The 21,822-nt window shown below is 45.0% G+C and overlaps 1 long non-coding RNA gene across 1 annotated transcript; it reads left to right on the top strand.

The window, feature by feature from the left end:
• Positions 1 to 364: 364 nt before the first annotated feature.
• LOC147141479 (uncharacterized) lies at positions 365 to 20,575 on the top strand. The gene is made up of 3 exons (XR_015088269.1): positions 365 to 492; positions 20,270 to 20,403; positions 20,490 to 20,575. It is a non-coding gene; the product is annotated as an uncharacterized LOC147141479 (long non-coding RNA).
• The last annotated feature ends 1,247 nt before the right edge of the window (positions 20,576 to 21,822 follow it).

Raw genomic sequence — 21,822 nt, 5'->3', positions numbered from 1 at the left:
GTGCGTGCGCGCGCACACACACACACGCGCGCGGGGTACGCGTTTATATTACCAATAACAATGTCAGTATTGTGTGTAAACGTGCAGGAGCGAAGGTAAACAAGACTTTGTATAGAGAAAAAAAAAAAAGAGAAAAAGCATCCACTGACTGGCAGCTCACCCGAGACAAAACGCAGGCAGGACGGACGCCTTATTTGGCAGCACAAATCATGTGACGTCCTCCAGCCAATCACTCAAGACTTGTCATGCTCACAAGGAATCACAATTGTGACACTTGTATGCAATGCAATTGACAGTATGTCAGGTCAAACTGATGATTGCGCTGCCAAAAGAACTACAAAAATGGCCGACGGGCTACAGGAGAGCGGAAGGACAATTAGCGCACAGCTAACTGCTGCCTGAACTCGTCGCAGGTGCACCTAATGCAAATCAAGGAGCCAACAGCGGCAGGCAAAGAGGAAAAGTCGTCTACGAACAGCAGAGAGGCAGCCGGTAAGACGCTGATCAGAGACTCAAAGTAATCGTTTGTGCTAGCGCTACTTTAGCCACACACCGGTTGCCTAGCTACTGTACCTGTTAACCATTTAACTCCCGGTTTCTAATCGTTATTTATGACTTGGGTCAATTGCAATGTGGTGAGATTGCATCTTCAACATTTTTTGGAGCATTCAGCACATTCACTTGCTTCACTTCCATCTTTCTCTTTGAGGAATCTTAAAATGGTAATTGCAGGATCAGTTTAGTAATTGAGCTGTAGCATAATAATTTTTGACTTCTGTTTCAAGCATTTCACTGTTTTGAATGCCAAGCAAATCATAATTGGTGTTGCTGTCACTCTCATAAGATTTGACCAGTCAAATGTGATTTGGATGAGAAAGGGAAAATTCATGTCAAGGCCGGGTCTAGATGGGCCTGTGCGAGGGGGCGGCCACAAATGTTGAGGGGGGCATTGTGGTCCAGCACCTTTGACCGCGTCCAACAGACAACACTGGCTCATTTGCATACTGAAGGCTGTTTGGAAGTTGGGTCTCAGCTCGCCGCAGACAGCTACCCCTCACAGCAGGCCGACACTCTGAGTAGAGCGAAAAGGGGGGACGGAGCCAGAGACAACTTGATGTTTTTTTAATATCTGAGGGAGCGGAGGAGAGAGGCATGAGATAATAAAAAATATGTGAAATAGAATATATTTGGGGGGGGATTTAGTTTGGGGGGGGCCCACAACATTTATTTGAGGGGGGCCAGGCCCCCTCTTGCCCCTGCCTAGACCCGGCCCTGATCCATGTGAAAAATGGTTCCTCTTTCGGTAGATGAGGGTAATTTGGATCAATGAAAAATGAATTCTACTTGACAAACATGCTTAAATAATGGACATGGATTTGGGTGCCTGATTTGACAATTTACAAGTCAATAATGACAGGTTGGGTTTTGTTTTATTTATTTATTCTTCTCGTAATTTAGAATATTACGGCTTTGTGTCTAGAATATAAAGTGTATTGTCCGTATGTTTTTGTATTCAAGGTTTTTCACCTAATGACCAATGGTTGGCTTGGAAATAAATAAAAGGAGGAAAAAGAAAAGCTTCCTCCTCATTTGAGTGAATTGAAATTCTGTCATGTGTAGATATATTTTCTAATTATGTATTTCTTGAATAATACACCTTTATTTTTTGTATGCTTTTTCTTCATTTAAGATTACACTAATACTGACAGTTGGTACTTTTTAGTACATTTTTTTACGATTATTTTGTTAATTATTACATTGTTTATACATTTGATATCAATTTAGTTTGTTCTAGTTTACTTAATAATTTGTCAAAATATATTTTAAGACGTTATAGCTGCTGGCAGCTCTAAGTTTATTTTTCTTTAACTTTTTTTATTTTTCAGTGGGTGCTTATGATTTTATCTGAAATAATTTAATTTATTGATTTAGTTTAATTGTGAACACTGGAATCCAATTGACAGCGTTTTAGTCCCCTGACTCACAAGATCAGTTCTCGAAAACAACTTCCCCACATTTTTCTGCACATTTCTTTGCTTTTTTTTTTTTCCTTCTTCTTCCATTCTGTCTTTTTAATCCCTGCAAAACTCCATAATCCCTTTTTGGGGAGGGAAGCGTCTCCACCAGGAGGATTAGCGCATTTTGTATTTAAACACCAACTCTATTCATGACACCTTTAGCTGTAGCTATTCATAAGATAAACATATTTCTGGTATACCATTAAATGATATGTAAAAAATATAACAGACCAGTTTTTATTGATGCATTTTTAATTCGTTTTAATCATCCTGTGGTGAAATATTATTTCTTAAACAGGATAGTAGTTTTTTTTCTTCTTCTTTTTTCCCACCAAAATTGTGTTACACCACCTGCACCACGACTTAGACCTGCTTCCAGCTGGTCTAAAGTTTAGTCTACTTTCCGCCACCTAATTGTCAGGTGCGCCGGAGGGGGTGTACAAGAAAACGCCCTGGCACTGCAGTCTGCCAAATTGCCAAACATGCTAAATGAGGCTTGAACAGGCACAAAAATAAAGTTGTGCCACTTACTATATATTGTTCCCCCCCCCCCCCCCAATCATTTTAGCAGTACTTGTTAGCGTCATTTCTAGTGACTAGCCCCATTGTTAGCATCAAAAGAATTCCTAGAACGACTGCTAGCAAAGTTGATAGCATGACTGTTAGCATCGCCGTTGTCAACATCCTTACCTGTGAAGCTGGTCGGCTTTCCAAAGACTGTCGGCATCGTCATGGCAACCGGCAATAAAGACGTCCTCCGAGGGGAGGACGGGGGCCGCATGGGGCGGTCCGAGCGAGAGAGTGAATGAGTGAGCGAGGTTGGGGGGGGGCTCAAGGTGATGTTTGCGCTGACCCGAGGCCTTGTTCCAATATATATGAGGCCTTTATATCTCCATCCCGCGGCCACGCCGAGCGACCTTGTGTTTACGAGGCCGCCGCCGCACAATTGGCTTGATTCATGTGACACGCGGGCCAAACGGCAGGCTTGTAGCCATCCCCCGCCCCCACCCCCCCCACCCCGCCACCCCCCGGCGTAGGCAGCCCCCCTCCCCCAGCCGACGTCGAGCCGTATATCTGGCCGCCGGGCGCTCCTGCGGGCGCCTGACAGGTGGATTTAGTTACCTGCGAGGGTCGATACGCTGATGCTGGCTGACATTCTGCAAAATGACATTATGGATTTTGCCATTTGGCTTTTTCCATACGTTTAACGGCCGTCATATGAACAACATCCATCAAAGACCAAGGCAACACTTTGATTCCGTCCGGTGCCTTTCCATTAGGTTGGCGCGATGGGCAGACGGAGTCCGACCCGGCAGACGCACCCCCGACCGGTCGCCAGCCGGCCTCAAGGCACTTACATCTGAAATGATGAACTGGTCACTGCATAGTCTCAGGGCGCATTGCGTAGATACCACTTTTTTTCCCGAGCGCTGCAAACTACCCGATACCGCGGCTAGTTTTGATATGTACCATTTTATTGAACAAAGGGCTTTCTTTCTGGCGCAGATGATGTGTCAAACTTTCGCAGTATGGCGCCAACGACTGCCGAGGAGGACTTGTCCATTTCTTTTGCCCTTAAGCGTTGGTGGATGATATGGGCCGCCTTCATTCGTACCCGATATCCCTAAATAAGGCCTGTATGGAGAAACTCGCCCATTCCTGCTGTCGAAAAACAACAGAAGAGTCACCAGCCAATGAAAAGACGCGTAGAGCTGAAGAAATCGACCAGTCGCCAGTCAATCACATTTCACATACAAACAAACCACGGACCGGTCGCCAGTCAGTCTGTTTTTCATCGATATGTCCCGGACATTGGCCCGTGACCAATTCTGACACTCACTGCTGATTAAGTTGATTCAATGAAAGTCAACTTGGTTAAATTCAATTCAATTTGATTCAACTAAATTCATTTCAAACACCTCTCATGGTTAGAAGTTTAACTCACTTTTCCTGAATTTCAAAAAGGATGCTCATCCTTTCATCTCCAACTTTGAATACACGCGCGTACACACGCACGCACGCACGCACGCACGCACACGCACACCTATTACTCCCTGCATCTTGTCCATTAGCATCCTTTCATTATCTCCCTTCCTATAGATTTTCCTCTCCTGCTGTCTCATCTCATCCTGATGATTTTCCTTAATGACAACACAAACGCACATTGAGCACACAAGGAAAACTACACAATGAATCCCCCCCGATTGACACACAAAAGCCCCTCAGTGCCCCCCCCCCCCCTCACCCCACCCCTCGAGGTGACACACAGCACAGGTCGCAGCTGCGTGAATGCGAGGCTCAGCGCATCCCTGCCGTCGCCGTGGCAACACCCTAAAGCCAACGTATAAGGGCTGTATACGTGTGGGTGCGTGTGCGTGTGTGGCAATTACACGCACGTATACGGAAGATGACAAGAGTTGATGTGAGCGCAGACGTGAGATGGCGCATGAATAATTCTCTTTATTTGATGACGCACATTCACAAAAAGTCTCGGAGTTTGGATCAAAAAGATGTCACGGCGCCGCACCTGCGCCAACGGGTTGGAAAAAGTCTGACGTTCGTAGTTGAAGTCACTCTCTGAAGACCGGGAACTTTTTTTCTTTTTACCTTCGCTACTTAGCAAAAATAAGCAGAAAAAAAACCAGTTCGGTGTGGAAATTTCCACGAAAACGTCACAAAACGCAATTAACGGATGAAAAGCAAGATACGGGATCAAGCTATGTGGTTTACAAAATTAATCCAGATCAACAAAAGATGAGAATCTTAAAATGGAAAAGTAAAAAATAAAAATCCCCCAAATCAAAATGAAACCACATAAACAGCGGCTGTAGGTGAAGCTATTTGGACATCAAAATGCATCTGGATTAAAGCATTGGGCTAATATTAGCTGGTCATCAAAATGGATCCACAAAATTGCAGACTGTGGCCAGATCAATTCAGGCTCTGAACAAAGCTATGTGCTTGCTAAAATAAATCCAGATAAATGCGGGTTCCAGATAAAGATTTGCAGTCCATGGAATTAATGCGGATACTGTAAACGCACAGCTATACATTTGAAAAAAAATCCAGATAAACTCCAAATTACAGATATGACAGTGCGGACATCAAAATTAAGATCAATAAAAGTACGCTCTGGATAAAGCTGTGCGGTCATCAAGATGAAGCCAGATAAATTCACGGTGTGGATAAATCCATAAAGTCCGAAAAAAAAAAAAAAAAATGAACACAGGCTCTGGATAAAGCTATGCGGTCAACAAAATGAATCTCGATCGATTCAGGACATAGAAAAAGGTATGAAGTTGAAAGATTCATCCCGATGATTTCAGGCTCTCGATTAAGATATGTCATCACAATTAATACAGATGAATTCAAGGTCTGGATCAAAGAAAAGCGGCTTTTGGAATAAATCCAGAGAAAAACGGGCTTTAGCTAAAAAGCTTTGTGGTCGTCAAAACCAATCCCGATGAAGCCAAGAGCCCAATTCGGCTATACGATGGACGAAATTGATCCGGATAAATTCAGGCTTTTGATAAAGTTATGTGATGTTGAAAATGAATCAATGGAGAAGAATGCAGGCTCTCGCTCGAGCAACGCGGCCGCCCGTGTGTGAAACAATCTCCGGCAGCTTCATTTTGTCTGAGCCGTCCTTAACGAGTGCGCCGAGCGCGATAGCGATGAGCTCCTTAGCAATCGGCGCCTGCTAATAAGTATTTATTGGGGGCTAACGGGCGCTAGCGGGGCTCGTCAATGAACGCCGCTAGCGCATAATTGCTAATTAATTAGCTTTGCAGGCTGCCTCAATTAGGGAAGATATGAAGGCCGGCCCGAGCTCGTTAGCATCAACTATGCAAATGGAGCAAACGTTAGCGGCTGCGAGGGAAATGCGCACTCCACATCGGAGGGATTTTGGCCCACGCGCTTTTGTTTGTTGTAAGCCGAGAAGAAACGCGTCTGTTGACTTTGAGTGATCCCCGACCCCGTCGATCTCAAATGACATCTGCAGGCGATGAGCCACTCTTGGTTTCGAGCAACTTTCAGGTGAAAACGACAAGTTTGGTTTGGTCCCGCAAGCGCGCGCGAGTGCAAGAATCCCGTTGATCTTGAATGTTGAATGCGCCGCAGACGACCGTAAGCGACGATTGATTTTGACCGGACTTTGTCTGAGAAGGACTGGAGGGCCTCTCCGAGTTTGCGCGTCAAAGCCAGCGCCCTGTCGACTTGGAATGATGTCCGATTCAACCGGGGCTTATTCGCCATGTCGGAGCAAGAACGCTGTGGATTTCCAAAGAGATTTGCTCCAAGACGCTCGAGGTCTTTGTCGTCAGCACTCGGCAGTCAAAACTGCTCATTCCCGCTTTTATGACTGAAGCGATAAGCCTATTGATTTTGTGTTAAATGGCGCACAAGATCTCCTTTTGGTGTGGCGAAATAAGCTATAAAGTCATCCGCAGCACTCAAACGCCGCCCAGCCAAGGTTGCCGCCGCTGTTCGTCCGCTGCGCTTGTTGCTCGTTTTTTTTTTTTTTCACATTCCGGAACTTTCCATCAACGTGATCGGGGTGTGGGGGGGGGCAGATTACAGTGTAAAAAAAAAAACAAAAAAAACTGAAGGTCAGCGAAATGGAGCGTAAAAGGTAAAAACGTCTCAAGGCGAGCCAACTCTTTTTCCTATTCCTTTCTTTCTTTATTTTACGACAGCCGTTGCTGTTTACGTGTCCTTTCCGGCGACATTTTGAGCTGCTTGACACAAAGCGACCGCAAAAATCTACACAGGTGCTAAAAGAGAAACACGACACGTAACACGTCACCCGCAGGCTCGGGCGACATTTTTGAACGCAAGAAATCATAGTTTGAAGTTACTGCATCATCCTGTGATGACATGGAGACCAAATATTTACTGATGGAGAAAGCCTTCATCAAGACCTTCAATTTGACGCGCTTTGCCGTCATTTCACTTTCACCGCTCGTGGAATTATTTGGGCTCGTGGATTGTTTCGAGTTGTTCTGTTTGTTTTTGTTGCGCAAGGTGCTGGTTCGCATGAACAACTGGCATGCGGTGATCACATTAGTGATTGGAAGCGCAAAGGGGGACAAGTGTCGTGAGCTTTTTTTTTTTTTTGGGGACGCTGGATTATTCCTCGTCATTCTTGTGTTGATTTCAAGATGGCTCTTATCATGAATAAGTGCCAAAGAATGAAGGCGCACGTCAATTGCTTGACATTGCTCCAAAGATTTCAAGCACACGTGAGCGATGCAGTGGACCGTTTTGGAGTGCGGATGATTATTTCTATGATGCGAGGCTCGGGTTATTACTGGCAAGAAGTGCAATTGCATTCATGATATCACATGTACACATTTTGCATCGTGCAGTGGATTATTATAGACTTTGTGGATGATGTCTTTCTTTCTTATTTCTTTGCATTCTTTTTTATTTCTATTTTGTAAGGTGGCAGATGCAAATAACTAATGAGAGGAAGGTAGTGTCTGTGCCCAGGTGCGAAGCCGATGACTTTTTTTTTGTTTTTTTGTTTAACTTTGTGGATTATTGCTATGTAGTGGTGTTGCACATTTCTATATTGCAAGGTGGAGGTTATCAGGGAATCTGACAAGTCGCAAGACCATATCAGTATGACGATTATGCACAAACCTGCGACCGAGGGTACGCTGGGCATTATTTGACTTTGTGGATTATTTCTTGTGGTTGTAGAATGTTTCTATTATGCAATGAACAGTATCGACTGCAGTGGCTGTATATGTTGACATACAAGGACCCAGCATTGTCGCTGTTTTTGCGTGTGTGTGTGTGTGTGGATTATTTCGAGTGGTTCTGTTTTAATTCTATTGTGTACAATTTTTTGGTTTAAATTCAAGGGTATTCCTCCATCAAAGCGTTCCGGGAACAACAAGGCTCTGCGGGAAAGTCTTCCCGAGAGGACTTTGGAGTGTTTTTCCGTTTATTCCCCTTTTTTCGTTTCCTTTTTATCTTCCTGCGGTTGTCTTTGCAGGGGAGGAGGAGGCGGCGAAAGAATTTATGCCTTTAATTAGAAAGGCGGCTCGGCCTTGGAGGGACGTTACTCGTTTTACTCGCAGGTCGGCGGGCTCGTCTGGGCGGCGGTCTGGGACGTGCTCGCTGCTTTAGTGCTTTATTGGAAAAAAGGACGCGTCGTAAAAGCAAGTCGGCAACCTTTCCCCGCGGAGATGATCGTCATCGAGTCATCGCGCCGACCGCGCTCCTCGGGTCAAAAAATTATCAAGTGGAAGAAATGACTCGAAATGTACTAGTTTTGACCAAAGACGAGATTGTTTTCTGAATAAGAAATACACGTCAGGCAGCTACAGTCATCGATCATCTGCCACTGTTCCTCGCGTAAAAGAAATAAATGCAACTGGAACAAATAATCCACACAAGTCAGAAAATGCCCACTGCGTGCTCAGTTAACGTAAATGTATGGTACCGGAATACCGTAATGTGGCCCTTCCTTGTCAGTTATTCATACCAACTGCCACTTTGCACAATAGAAATGAATCACATAAAACCACTCGAAATAATCCGCAACGTGACAAAAAAGTTGCACAATAGAAATGAATCACATAAAACCACTCCAAATAATCCACAACGTGACAAAAAAGTCCATGGCACTCTTCAGTCCTACACGGGCACAATGCAAACGCATTATATTGTACAACTACTGTAATCTCGGCTGTGCGCGGTCATGAAAAAGGAAAAAGAATATACAAATGAAGTTCCTTGCATCACCGAACCAAACACAACTACAAGAAATAATGCACAAAATCTATAAAAGTCTATTGCAAGATCAATGTAGATGCAAAAACATAATCCGCGGTTAAAAAGGAGACCCTCTCTTCCATGAACGTTGCTACTCATCTGAATTTTATTGAGGGCGTTTGAGTATGTTTGATGATGATGGTCAATGTCAAAAGTCAAGATCAGAACGTGTCAAACGCAAAAATCCGCAATTGAACTATCCCCAAATTTGGTGGCGGCATAGCAGGTAGTTAGCTTCTTAGCTGATCCTTTCGTAATGATGATCAACTTTGGGCAGAAGTGGCCCACCAAGGTCAAAGTTCACCGTTAACTGGGATGAAAAATCTCCTTGCAGCAAACAAGATGGAGTCCGATGTCTGGTGAAATGAAAGGTCTTGAGGAGGGCTGTCTTGATCCGACCGCACTTTGGCAACGGGACTTAATACGACGACGTGGCGGACATTTTCTCATCGGAGGAGTCAAGCGCCAGCCGAGCGCGTCGTCGCTCACTTTGCCTTTCGCTCGAGCAAACGGAGCTCGTTGATTGGCCTTCCGTTTAAGCCACGTCCAAATCAGTCCGCTGCAACTTTCATTTGTTGAAGAGGCCGACGCCTCGCCGTCGTTACTTTTAATCTCCGGCCCTCGTTCGCTTGACATTTGAAAAAAGATGAAGGAAAAGGAAAAGTTTGCCGGCTTCATTTCTCATTGATAACGATGTTGTTGTCGGAGGAGAAACAAAGCAAATGCAATTTAGTCACTGCGTTATTAAATATGGAGATTTTGTGCAACGGACGTGATGAGCTCATCCGTGATGATGTCATTGATGTTACACACACTTGAATGTGTGTGTGTGGGGGGCGGGGGGGGTCTTCAGAGGGGCTTGCCTTCAGTACTTCCCCCTTCCCCCAGTGTTTCCTGGGTTGCGCTCGCGCGCGTGCGTATGTGTGTGCGTGTGCATAATGATGATTGTTAAAGACGAGAAAAGATGATGAAACAATTCACGCAAGATGTTTTTGTCTTTTTCTGACGTGCCCCAACGTCCAGTGGCTGCGGCCCATCTTGAACATTTTGGCTTCCTTGTTGTCAAGGCAGAATGTCAAGGCAGAATGTTTCCATCGGCTGCCGTGAGAGGGCGTACTTAATGACGTGAGCAGTGCGCCTGATGTATCTTGTTGTTGTTGATGGCTACGTGCTGGACTTACTGGACGCGCTATGTTAGCTAGCTTAGTTAGCCACGCTGGTGATGAGCGATGGTGAGATGCGCTGGGGTGCCTGATATTGTGGCACCTCGTCCATATTTGTGATTCCGACTGAAGTTGGAATCAGAGACACGAGGGGCCTTTTATCCCTGCGATGTTTGACAGGCCAAAGTCAAATAAATGTCGGCTCGTTCAAAGTGTGCGCGTGTGCGTGTGTGCGTGTGTGTGCGCGCGTCTACATATATGTGAGTGCTCTTATGGGGCCCCTCATCTTCCTAGTTAAGGTGGACTGGCAGCTAACGTGTTGACATCGTTAGGAATGCGATCAAAGCAAAAGTCGAAAGCTTCTCACTTTGTAGGTTTTTTCGCCTGCACCACGAAGCGGGTAGTAAGTACCGAGGTTGTTGCAGTGAACGAAAACTAATCATATAACTAAAACCCAAATTGAGCAGTTTCATTAATGAAATAAAACAAAAATGCTTATGTGTGTGTGTGTGTGTGTGCGTGTGCGGGTGTGTGTGTGGGGGTGCATGCGTGTGTATATATATATATATATATATATATATATATACCTAATTCATTAAAACCCTGCTATGTTATGTGATTTTTTTTGTAATAAATAAGCAAAAATGCCCACGAAAATGAACCCCCAAAAAAGTTCATCACTGGTAGCCATTTTAGAGCATTTTGACTTTTTCAAGACCAACACGATGAAGTGTTCAATCATTACACATACAGCAAATCTGCCAAATGAAAGTATACTCTCGCCATTCACCCCATTAAAAAAAAAAAAAGGTTAGATTCTGCCTTATTCCCGTCTTTTAGAACCAGCATCTAGAAAAAGCAAGATTGAAAAGGGGGCGTGTCAACCACTGGTGATTGCGCATCAGTTAGCTGCTTTCCAAGTTTGACATTTACAAAGGAGCAGCATCAATTGTTGAAAACACAGAATTGACAAGTATACTAGTCAATGGCAGTCATCGAGTTCAGATTTACAACAGCCAAAAGTTGGCGAGCATTTCACCGGCAGGACCGCTGAAGACGATGGCTTGCTGACAAGGCCGCCGCCGATGAAGTTCCACAAACATGAAAGCAAAGTGTTCGGTGTGGAACGGTGGCGTGTTCTTCCAACAAGCACGCTCGCCGCCTATCTTGCTCTCATTTATGGGCATTGGGGGCAGATGTTCGCCATCAAACGAGCCATAAACGTGTCAGTGCACAACGATTATTTTCTCCTTATGATCGCACAAGCGTCTTCATTTGGTCGCAAATGAAAAGTGGTCTCGTTTGGATGCGCTTTGGCCGTCGTCTCTGGAAGTTGAAAGAAGAGAAAAGAAAGAGGCGTCAAGGACAATATCATTCATAGAACTGAATAAGCATTGTGGAATGATTACAAACAAACACAAACATGCTGACTAGTCATTTTTTTAGACCAGGTAAGCTCCTGAGCAGGGGTGTGCAAACTTTTGCGCTCAAGGGCCATATCATTGAGCTTGACCGTTTGTAAAATGTCGTTTACACTTATTTTTCAGAATTCATTGAACGATGATTGAATCAAATCTATAGAATACCTCAAATGGTTTATTTGACCATTTTTCTTATTATTGACAATAAATCAATTATTATGGGAAATAAACATCAAATGCAACGAGTAAAAATCAATCAGTAACACATTTAGGGGGGGAATTGGCTAAGGTATTGCAACAAATAAAATAAAATTTTAATTTGCCTATCATTTAATGCAAATATAGTGCAAATGTCATTATTCTACTGATTCTGAAGAAAAACATTCAATGAACACATGAATGAAACAAAGAAATGAGTCTATATAAAAGGTTTGAAGAAAATAAATATATGTAAGACATGATATTGTTATGTGATGAATCAATCTTAATATATATTGAAAATCAATACAATTTCAAATGACATCAAACATAAATAGAAATATTCAATTTAGAATTGGCTTTCGACACACTCGAGCCCATGCTGTTTTGTTTTTCATTTATTTATTGCATATATGCATGAACTTGTTTTACGCTTTCTAAATGATATTATCAGGTTCAATTTGTACTAATTGCAGCACTTTGTTTCATCTGCAGTTGTTAAAGTGCTACGGAAATAAAATTGAGTCGTCTCATACTGACAACTCTTTCTAAAATTTTGGGCTGATTCCTCCAAATGTGACTATTACAATGTTTATTACACTGAAACGCAACGAGCGAGTGTACCTAATGAAATGACTCCATATTCTCCAGGCTTCCGCCATGAACTCTGCAACCTTGACAGATGTTCCCTTGGTGGACACAATCATACGTGTGTCTACGCGTGTGTGCGCGCGCGCGCGCGCGCGTAGCCTCGGGGGACTCTTCCCTTCCCCACTCAGCAGTAATGAGCGACACGGCAACATTTGGCTTATAGGCGCATAAACAATCCACTTATTAAGATGAAAGTCGCCGCCGGCTACGTCGGGCTAATTCAGACACGCATGCACGTACAATTGTGTGTGTGTGTGTGTGCGTGTGCGTGGAATGAGAGGAGTGACAGACAAGAAGAAAGCCAGAGAGGATTTGTGTCCATATTTGGCGCGGCGGTGGACAGGCGGGCGGGCGGGCGGGCGGGCGGGCGGGTTGGGCGGGCGAGAAGCGACCAAGGCTGCCAGTAAGGCTCAGATGATCGGAAGACAAGCTGGGATGAAGGCGGCGAGATGAAGACGATGTTAGCGGCAAGATGACCAAGATTAAAAAAGGAAAAAAGCAAAGACAGAGCAACAGTAGATGGAAAAGTACCACAGTATGTCAAGTGGATGTTGAGAATTCTAGTTTCAGACTCATTTGGGGCGATTTGAAGCGTGCATGTGCCCACTTGAGCGTTAAAGTCTGCTTTGTTTGGCTAGTGGCACAGGCCGTCAACAAATTTGGTTCTAAGTTATCCCCCCCAAAAAATAAATAATAATAATAATAATAAAAAAATAAAGGAGATCTCCAAGTGCCCCTATTTTTGTGGCCAGCGCAAGACAATCGCAAAGTGCAGTCTCACTCACTATGCGCATGGGTGGAGTTTTCTTTCTTGGTTTTGGGGTAAACTGGCACAGTTAGAAAGTGGCATTTGCGCCGTTGTGGGAGTGAACGCAATCGACTTACTTGATGGCCAATGAAAGCGGCTCCGCTCGTTCCCTTTAAATTCAGCGCCCGCAGGAGAGGCGGCCGCACAGTCTTTGACATTGCAGAAGCAGAGAGACTCTGCAGAGCGCAAAATGGGGCCGACGTCCACTTCCCGATGATGGAAAGTTGGCCAGGGCCATCGCAGCTCTCCGCTGCGAAGTGGCCACTTGGAGACGCCTCCCGCCCCGATCGTTTGTGTCTGCGTGCAAAGCCGTTCCAACCCCCACATAGCTGTGCCGCGGCCTGGGGGCGGAGGGTGTGGGGGGCATTTGAATCGATATGATAAAGGTGCTGATGGTTATAATGCCTTCAATGAATTGATTTCTATAATGGTTGGGAAGTTTCGATGAACGTTGTCATATTTCTGAATGAAATACGACGACGTGCACCTCACATGTCAGCGAAGCACAGAATCTGTCTGTCTGCCTGCCCGCACCACCTGCGCCACTACTTAGACCTGCTTTTAGCTGGTCTAAGGTCTGGTCTATTTGCCGTCAGCAAATTTTCAGGTGCGCCGGGGGCGTGTAATAAAAAACGGTGCGGCGAAATTCCCAGCATGTCTGCCCAATTCCCAAGCACGCTAAAACTAAACATGCCCCAGCACGAAAATAAAGATGCGCCAGTTTTTATGCTGAGCACACGTGCGCCTGTCTAGGAAAGTAGAGCCCCTAAAGTCTGCTACATTTAGAAGAGCATTTGGGATTATTTTCGCAATTATCCATGCGTGTGCTCGAATCCAGGACGCATCCGAATCGAGACAACTAAAGTGTGGTACATTTCGCTCGTGTCCAAATGTCCTTGGCTCCTTTGAAAGTTTTGATTTTATTTATTTATTTATTTGGGGGGCCGGGGGAGCTCATGCTCGGTCGTCAGTCACATACTATGCATGCGTGCGTCGGTGTCATACATGATCAATGTTTGCGCCTCCGCCAACTTGCATAATTGAAAGAAACTCACCAAGGAGCAATAATCAACATTTGCGCATTCAGCGTAAATATGTCATGCATACATCATTCATGACTAATGAAACAGTAATTACTTGATCATTAGCATTTCAACAGTGCAATTGTTCAAGTGTGATTTGTGCGAGGTGCCGTTCATCATAATCGACCGCCAATGGAAATACTGCCCAAGTCTGTTTAGCAAAATGCTAGCAGACAATGCAAAGGGCCTTAGCCGGGCGTTGGGGCGGGGGGGGGGGGGGAATAATAGCATCGCTATTGTTGTGTGATAACACATGTAGACGGATAACATAACAGTAGCCACAGGCGCATTTTCTTTATCCTCTGTGAAGAATGACTTCCATTACTGCAGCTTGCAGTTTCGAGTAGTTGCCGTTTTGACCAGCTCGTGTATGTTTGTATGTGTGTATTCTACTGCCCCCAGGTGGCCAAGGAGGGCACGCCACAATGAGCAGCACAAAGTCCATCGCAAAATGTGACAAAATGTTTCATTCTTGACTTTCTAGAAACGGGGGCGGCTTTACACTTGACTCAAAAATAATCCACACAGTCACCCCCGAAAAAAAATCATCTCAAAGTCATACGTTGGCACGTTTGCACCTGGATTGGTGCGTGTCATATGATTCGTGTGATCGGGCCCCCCGCCAGCATGCACGATAGAAATAAACACAACAACTAATCCACAGCCGACCGGTCTCACAATTTGACGTGAAAAAATGCCGGGACAGACAATCAAGGCTTTAGGTTGGCCGCAGTCTCAACCTGCAACACATTATTTCTGTTTACATGAATCCCTATGGGGATTTTTTTTTTTTTTTTTTTGTTAAATCTGAATCATTGTACGCATTGTGTTTGACTTGACAACTCTTGTGTGTGTGTGTGTGTGTGTGTGGGGTGGGGGAGGCAGTATTAATAGAAAAGAGAGAAGAAGAAAACGCTGAAAGGCGAAGCACGCACGTATGTAGAAATGTTGCCCATGCAAACACGCCTCCGGCCAACATTAGCTCTGTGTTGTTTTTCCCGAATTCCCCTGAGGCAGCACTTGACTGGGGTTAATTGAGTGTGTGTGAGCGCGTGTGTGTGACTGTTGGTTTTACTGGTCAAATAAAATCTTTTTCAAGCGCTGAAATGTCACACACGAGTCATCTGCATCTGCTGGCTGAGATAGTCTGCGCGTGCGCGTGCGTGCGCGTGCGTGTCTACAGAAGAGCATCAAATGCATCTTTGTTCATTTGTTCCGTCAGAACCTCATCAATTTACTTATTTTCATTCCTGGCGTGTGTCGCTTTCACACACGCACACACACACACACGCACGCACACGCGTACACACGCGCACCGTTCAGTCTCATGACATGAGCACACACACGTACAAACAAGTACAGACAGTCGGATAAATACAAATACGCCAGGAGCGATGTGCACACATCATGTGATGGACACACACAAAAATGCGCACATGCACAATACACAACATTGTGTTCAGTGACACACGCAAATTCACAAAGTGAACACAAATGCGCACATACGTTATAGACACGCACATGCAGGTGCTTGTGTGTGTGTGTGTGCGTGTGTGTGTGAGGGGAGCCATCTTGTTTCCATGGCGACGAGAGGTGAGAAAAAGGTGTGAATGCAAACTTTCCACCGACTGCATCGCAGCGCATCAACTTTAGGAAATGAAAAAAAAAAAGATCCTTCTGAAATTCCGCCTTCCAAAAAATAAACGCAGGCGATAATTGGGAAACCCCTCAACTGCAAACATAAAAACATGTCTCCAGTGATTGTGTCTTTAAATGTTTTGAGTATGATTTGAAATCTTCGTTTGCCAGACTAATAATGCCGACCATTCTTTTTAGTTTGCGCACGCCCTCCTGTACATGCCACACCATGCGGTCCGATGGGGGCAAACACTGGTTGCATTGAACGTCACGCCCGCACACGCCCGCACACGCCCGCCCGCCCGGTTCCGTGGGCTCTCCCAAAGACGCTGCGGGCTAACATAACGTGTTAGTTGCTGCACATTAGTTAATGAGTTAGGTAGTTAGTCAGTTGGCCGCTTACCGTCTGTCAATCGGTTCGTTTATTTTTTTATTTGGTTGCTTGCTTAATTAGTTGGTTATTCGGATGGCCAGTCGGTCATTTTGGTGATCGACAGGGTTAGTTAGTTAGTGAGTTAGTCTCCAAATGGCGTTGCCGCGGTGGAGGGCTTGTCCTTGGTTGCAGTAATGAGGCCAAAGTGTGCTTATTTACTGCCACCTTCACTTTATTCAATGCGACACCAATAAATATATACACTGCACTGTGTATATATAAACATATGAATGTGTACCTGTTGAATCATGCATGAGCCACGCACGCACACACACGCACACACACACACACACACACACACACACACACACACACACACACACCTATGCCCATGATTATACAGTGTTTGTGAGCGCTGCCTTCTTTCTGTACAGTAGGTCAAAATATCCATCCGACAGAAGCCTTTAGTGCGAGTCGTCCATCTTCTCGCTTGAACCTCCTGGTGTCTTTCCTGTCAACTTTAGTCGAAACTTGTTAGTCAACATTCACCCCAGCCCCTCCGATCACCGCCGCTGACTGACAGAACAATCAAACCACAAAACACACACACACGCAAAGACCTTTGTTGTTGTCTGAAATGGATTTCTTTGTTTTGAGTACGTCTACTTGCCTTCTTACGGTGACTCGGTCAGTCCGTCAGTTAGTCAATCAATAAATTGCCTCAGCCGGTTAGTTAGAAAGTCAGCTGCGAGTTATGCAGTCTCTGTGCCATTCAGTTGCTGAGTGGTCAGTGCGTGTGTCACTGTTGGCCAGCATCTTTTGGGTCTATTTAGGCCGTTAGCCATTGAGTCAGTCAGACACTTAGGGCAGGTATGCAACTAGTTGCTTAATTAGTCATTCAGTTGTTAGTTAATTTGTCTGTAATTACACAATTAGACAAGTGAATCGTTTCTTCAATTTGTCAGTCGGTGACTGCTGACGAATATTTGCCTGAAAAGGGAAGTGGCAAGCAGGCATGCTAGAGTTAGAAACCCAAGGGTAAAAGTTTGCGCGTATTTCAATGTTGTTACATCCAAAGGAATGATAGCAGCAGCGTGTGAACACGACACAATGGTGATGCTAACCTTTGTGATTTTCACCGCTGTATGCTGATTAAAAATGCCGTTTTTGGGGCGAGCAGGAACCCCTCCGCCCGCCCTCCCTCCCTCCCTCCCTCCCTCCCTCCCATCGTCATCGTTGTCAAAGCATACAATAATATTGGCGTCTATTAAAACCTTGGTGAATAATTGAACGAGAGCGAGCCGAAGCCGGCAGACGCGTCGCCGCTTTTGCCGCTTTGATGAGCCGCGCATCCTTAATTGACTTTGTTGTGCACGCGTGTTGATGCAAAACAACGCAAGAAAAGAAGGTGGCAGAACATCCCTCCTCCTCCTCCTCCGCCGCCGCCGCCGCCGCCGCCGCCGCCGCCGCCTCCTCCTCCTCGGCTTTGTGGCAGTCGACACAGAAACATGTGGGCCGTATGAAATATGCAACAAGGTTATGCAGCAGGTGCGAATTGAGGCAAAGGCGCAATTTGGCCAACGGGAAAGGCTTCGGTCGCACAAGGACGCCGCTCGCCATTCAGCACCACGCACGTCTTCCTATGGACGGCGTTCTTGTCAAAGCCATGTTCACACATGTGGACATCAGGCTTCATTTGCATACAAGTCCGTTCCGGGTCTGCGCGTCTCAATGTGTTTCTTATTTTGGACATGTTGTTAAGTTTACTACAACAATATAGTTCCCGGTTAGCCGTTACGTCGGCCGGTGTCAGAGCCGAGTGGGCACAACGACCCAGCGGATGGCACCCTGCATGGGGGTTTGTTTTATTACCTTCCCTAACAACAAGTTAGTTAATGAGTCAGTCAGTCCATAAGTCAGTGGGTTAGTTAGACAGCCAGTCAGTTAGTTACTCTGTCTTTGAATTTGCCAGTCACTTGGTAAATTAGACACTCCGTTTGTTTGTTAGTCAGTCAGTTCAGGAGTCAGTTTGTTAGTCAGTATTTAGTTACTGTAATGAGTCACTGAGTCAGTCAGATAAGTAGTATGTTGGCTCATTAGTCAGTGAGTTCGTTCATTATTTTGTTACTCAAGGAGTTTTTCTTTAGTCAGCAAGTTGGTCAGTCAATCGCCCACTTTTATTGAACATTTTCATTTGTAATTGTAACAAGAAGCGAACCATTGTACAATAAAACAGCTCAGATGAACTTTGATTTTTTTATTTTTTAAAAATGTAAATACTTTCTTGCAAAAAATCCAAAGAAAAGGCAAAACACAGAGAGTTATTGTATTGATGTTTGCTCAGGTCTGAAGTTTGAGAAGCAGCTGTGTATATATGTAGTACACGTGTGTGTGTGTTTGCATCATTTGGTAACAAAAAATACAAGCTGCAGGCTCAAAATGAAAGTCCTCCACGTTCCCAATCCAGACGGCCTCCCGATGCAAGCCAGCCCTCCAAATTAACCGGCAGGTTTTGAAGTAAACACACTTTGCCACCACGCTTCGTTTAGCTCCTACGCCCTAATTGGCCCCGCGGGTGATGGGGGGGGCGAGGAGGGTCGGAGGCAGATGGGATGCCGCCAGCCCAAATTTCCATACACAATGCGCACTTAATGAAAAGAAGGCCGAAAAAAAGAAGATTCCGGTGGCTCCGATGAGCTAATAGTTGCGCTAATAGCCCATCTAAGAGCCTGCCGGGACTTCGAGTCTCCAAGCAAATGAATATTTAATATCCTCAAGGTATTAATTAGACTCCTAATAACACATTTTAGCGTGAAATACATCCAAACAGCAGTTCCACATTTATCATCATGATTATTAGCATTATTGTTCACAGAAAAAGAGTATTATGCCGTGATGTTGCTGTAACGGAGTCGCATACAGTATGTTGTGGCACAAGGGCCTCCCTGAAGCGCCAAGTCCCCCAATCCAACCACGTCAACCCACTCAAATGTGGAGATTTCACAAACATTGACGCTCACTCAATGAGGAGGAACAGCGAATGAGGGCGGCGACTACATTGGTTGCCAACCTCTGTTTGCACTTTGTGTGCACGCCGATCAAGGAGTGCAGAGCAGCTTTGCGCTCATCTGGTCAACTTCGGCATTTCCGCACCATGCGAACGCACCGCGTATACACAAGTGGCATGTGATATGACATGCGTGTGATCATGTCACCTATTATGTGACCTGTGTGTGCATACACCACGTGGCATGTGCATTGATCATGTGACATAACGCACATGGTGTGACCTTTAATTGGCCGCCGTGCCCTCTTGGCCTTCATGTCTACCTCGCCAATCATCTATTTGCCTTCCCTTGTCTCGTCTCATTAACTCGGCTTGTATTCCTCTCTGCCGTTTCATTGATTTTACCGTCAAATCTTTTGTTCAACTGGCATTTGAAGTGCCTCCAGCCTCTGGAAATTGTGTTTCCCAAACTGTTTTCCGCCAGGTGGGCCGCTGTCATCTACAATATCTCAGCATGAAATACGCGCAGAGTTGCGGGGACGGAGGGGGAGGAAACGTCAGCGCCCAGTCAATTGTCACTCACCCCGTGTAAAAAAAAAAAAAAAAAAGCAGCAAAGCCGATGCTGGGTTTTGTGGTTTTTGTTTTCCGTCTGACACTGACGGATGGCTTACGCCTGCGTGTGGACAGCGCAGGCCTTTATAAAAAACGGTAGATTTACCTGCAGGAAATAGCATTTAAAGCACAACAATGCTTGACCCACCAAGTGGCTGATGCATCTGGAGGCTGTTACATACGCTACACCAAATAAAAGACTGACATGTACTCAAGAAGAAATTGACTCTTCAATGTTTGTATCGCAATATACAAGTCTCTCTTATAGTAGGCGAAAATCCGCAAAGTAGCAGCCATTATACACTAGGTGTTTTATTATTTATACCTATTTTACAGCTTCATACAGAATGCCAACACAAACTATGCATGTGAGGCAGGGATGTACTTGGACCAAAATGCAGCCCGGGAATATTCGTTGACTGCGGGCAGACTGCGGGCAGACCGCGGCCGTCACACGCCGGGGTGTGTGTGTGTGGGTTAACCTCACGTGCTGAAACATTATCGTCGACAGGGATGAGGTGAGGTGGAAACATAATCATCGACAGGGTGCGGCCATCACGTGCGTGGACCGCCTCATGAATGGACCGGCCATTCGGGAACATTTCCCTGAAATTCCTGATGGCCACCACGCCCCTAATGTATAAGGTATTGGTATTACTGGGTCGCCATCCTCTCTTCTGAGCCCTTCTGGAATTTGGCCCACTGTGATGTCACAATTATGTAAATTACAGGATAGAAACCCGGCCCAATTTGAATGTCTACACCACAAACTCGATCCACTTGGCTGGACAAAGCGCTATCATGTCGTGGCCGAAAGGTAAGGAGCTTTCCGGTGTTAGCCCAGATTAGCATTGTGCTTCCGCTAGTAGAAATAAGCAATGATATCCAGCTGACTTGGTTGTCAGTCAAATGAAAGCCAAGCTTGCCACTGGCCCAGAAGTACGTGGGCCGGGATGAGTGTGTGCTCACTGCACAATAGCAAGAAATATGCCGTAAAATTGTTGTCAATCATTCTCGACCCTTGGGCCACGTGTGCCACAGACATGTTATAAAGACCACCTTTTAATTGAAAAAAAAAAAAAATAAGAATAATACAGTGTCACCATTAAAAAAAATAAAAATGTCATTTAGACAGACTTGAAAATGCCTGCAAGTAATGTTAAGTGCAGTGTAATGGTGCCATCAGTTTGGAGTAGAAAATCCTTGAAAAGAGTGACATTTCCAGCCTCAATTCCATTTTTTTTTTTTCCCTATTATGTGAAAATGCAATGCAGACTTTTCGCTGATAATGACCCAACAGACTGGAGGCAGCAAAGAGGCGAAGTCTCTCGCTTCCTATTCACGCCGCCGGGAAAAACTCTCCCACTCGCTGTCAGTGAGAACACAAGGAAGACATCCAAAGAGAGAGGGAGAGGGAGAGAGAGAGAGAGAGACAGAGACAGAGAGCGCGAGAGAGTGGATCTTCTTGTCAGCACTCTCACATGTTACTGGAGGCTCCATGTAGACGGAGAACTCGCTTGGAGTGAGTGTGCAGTCACAGCATGTTAGGCTCTAATATCATCTCCAAGGAGAGCCTGTTGGCAATTAGCTGGCTTCTAAATGATTAATAACTACAGTACACATGTGTACCACCAGGGGGAATATTGTGGCCTCCTCCAAGGTGGATTACAATATTGTGCATTACATATTCTTTTAGAATGAATCCGCACAGTACAGTTGTTTTGTACCCGTTCATTAATGATTTCTAACATAGCTGATCATGTGGGCTCATTCGGTAGTCACTTTTATCTGCATCATGTAATATTGCAATTCATTTAAAAAAAAAAAAAATGTCAAGCAATTACGAGCGTAATTTGAGTTGTATACACCCCAGAATGCGATACGATGTAAAATATATGCTAAATATAAGCCTGTTTAATTGTTTTAATTTTAATAAACTGAACTAAAGAAATTATTCAGGGGAAGGACTAAGGAAGGAGAAAATTAAGTGGTTATACAGGGACATCTGCTGGAAATATGGTAAAACTACATTAACTAAAGAGATATTTTTTAAGTACACTTGCT

Source organism: Filicampus tigris, chromosome 10, assembly GCF_054856515.1.
Source record: "Filicampus tigris isolate MCC_2025a chromosome 10, RoL_Ftig_1.0, whole genome shotgun sequence".
NCBI classification, from domain to species: Eukaryota; Metazoa; Chordata; class Actinopteri; order Syngnathiformes; family Syngnathidae; genus Filicampus; species Filicampus tigris.
Note: the sequence above shows the minus strand (reverse complement) of the source record. Positions and strands in the feature narration are given on the sequence as shown.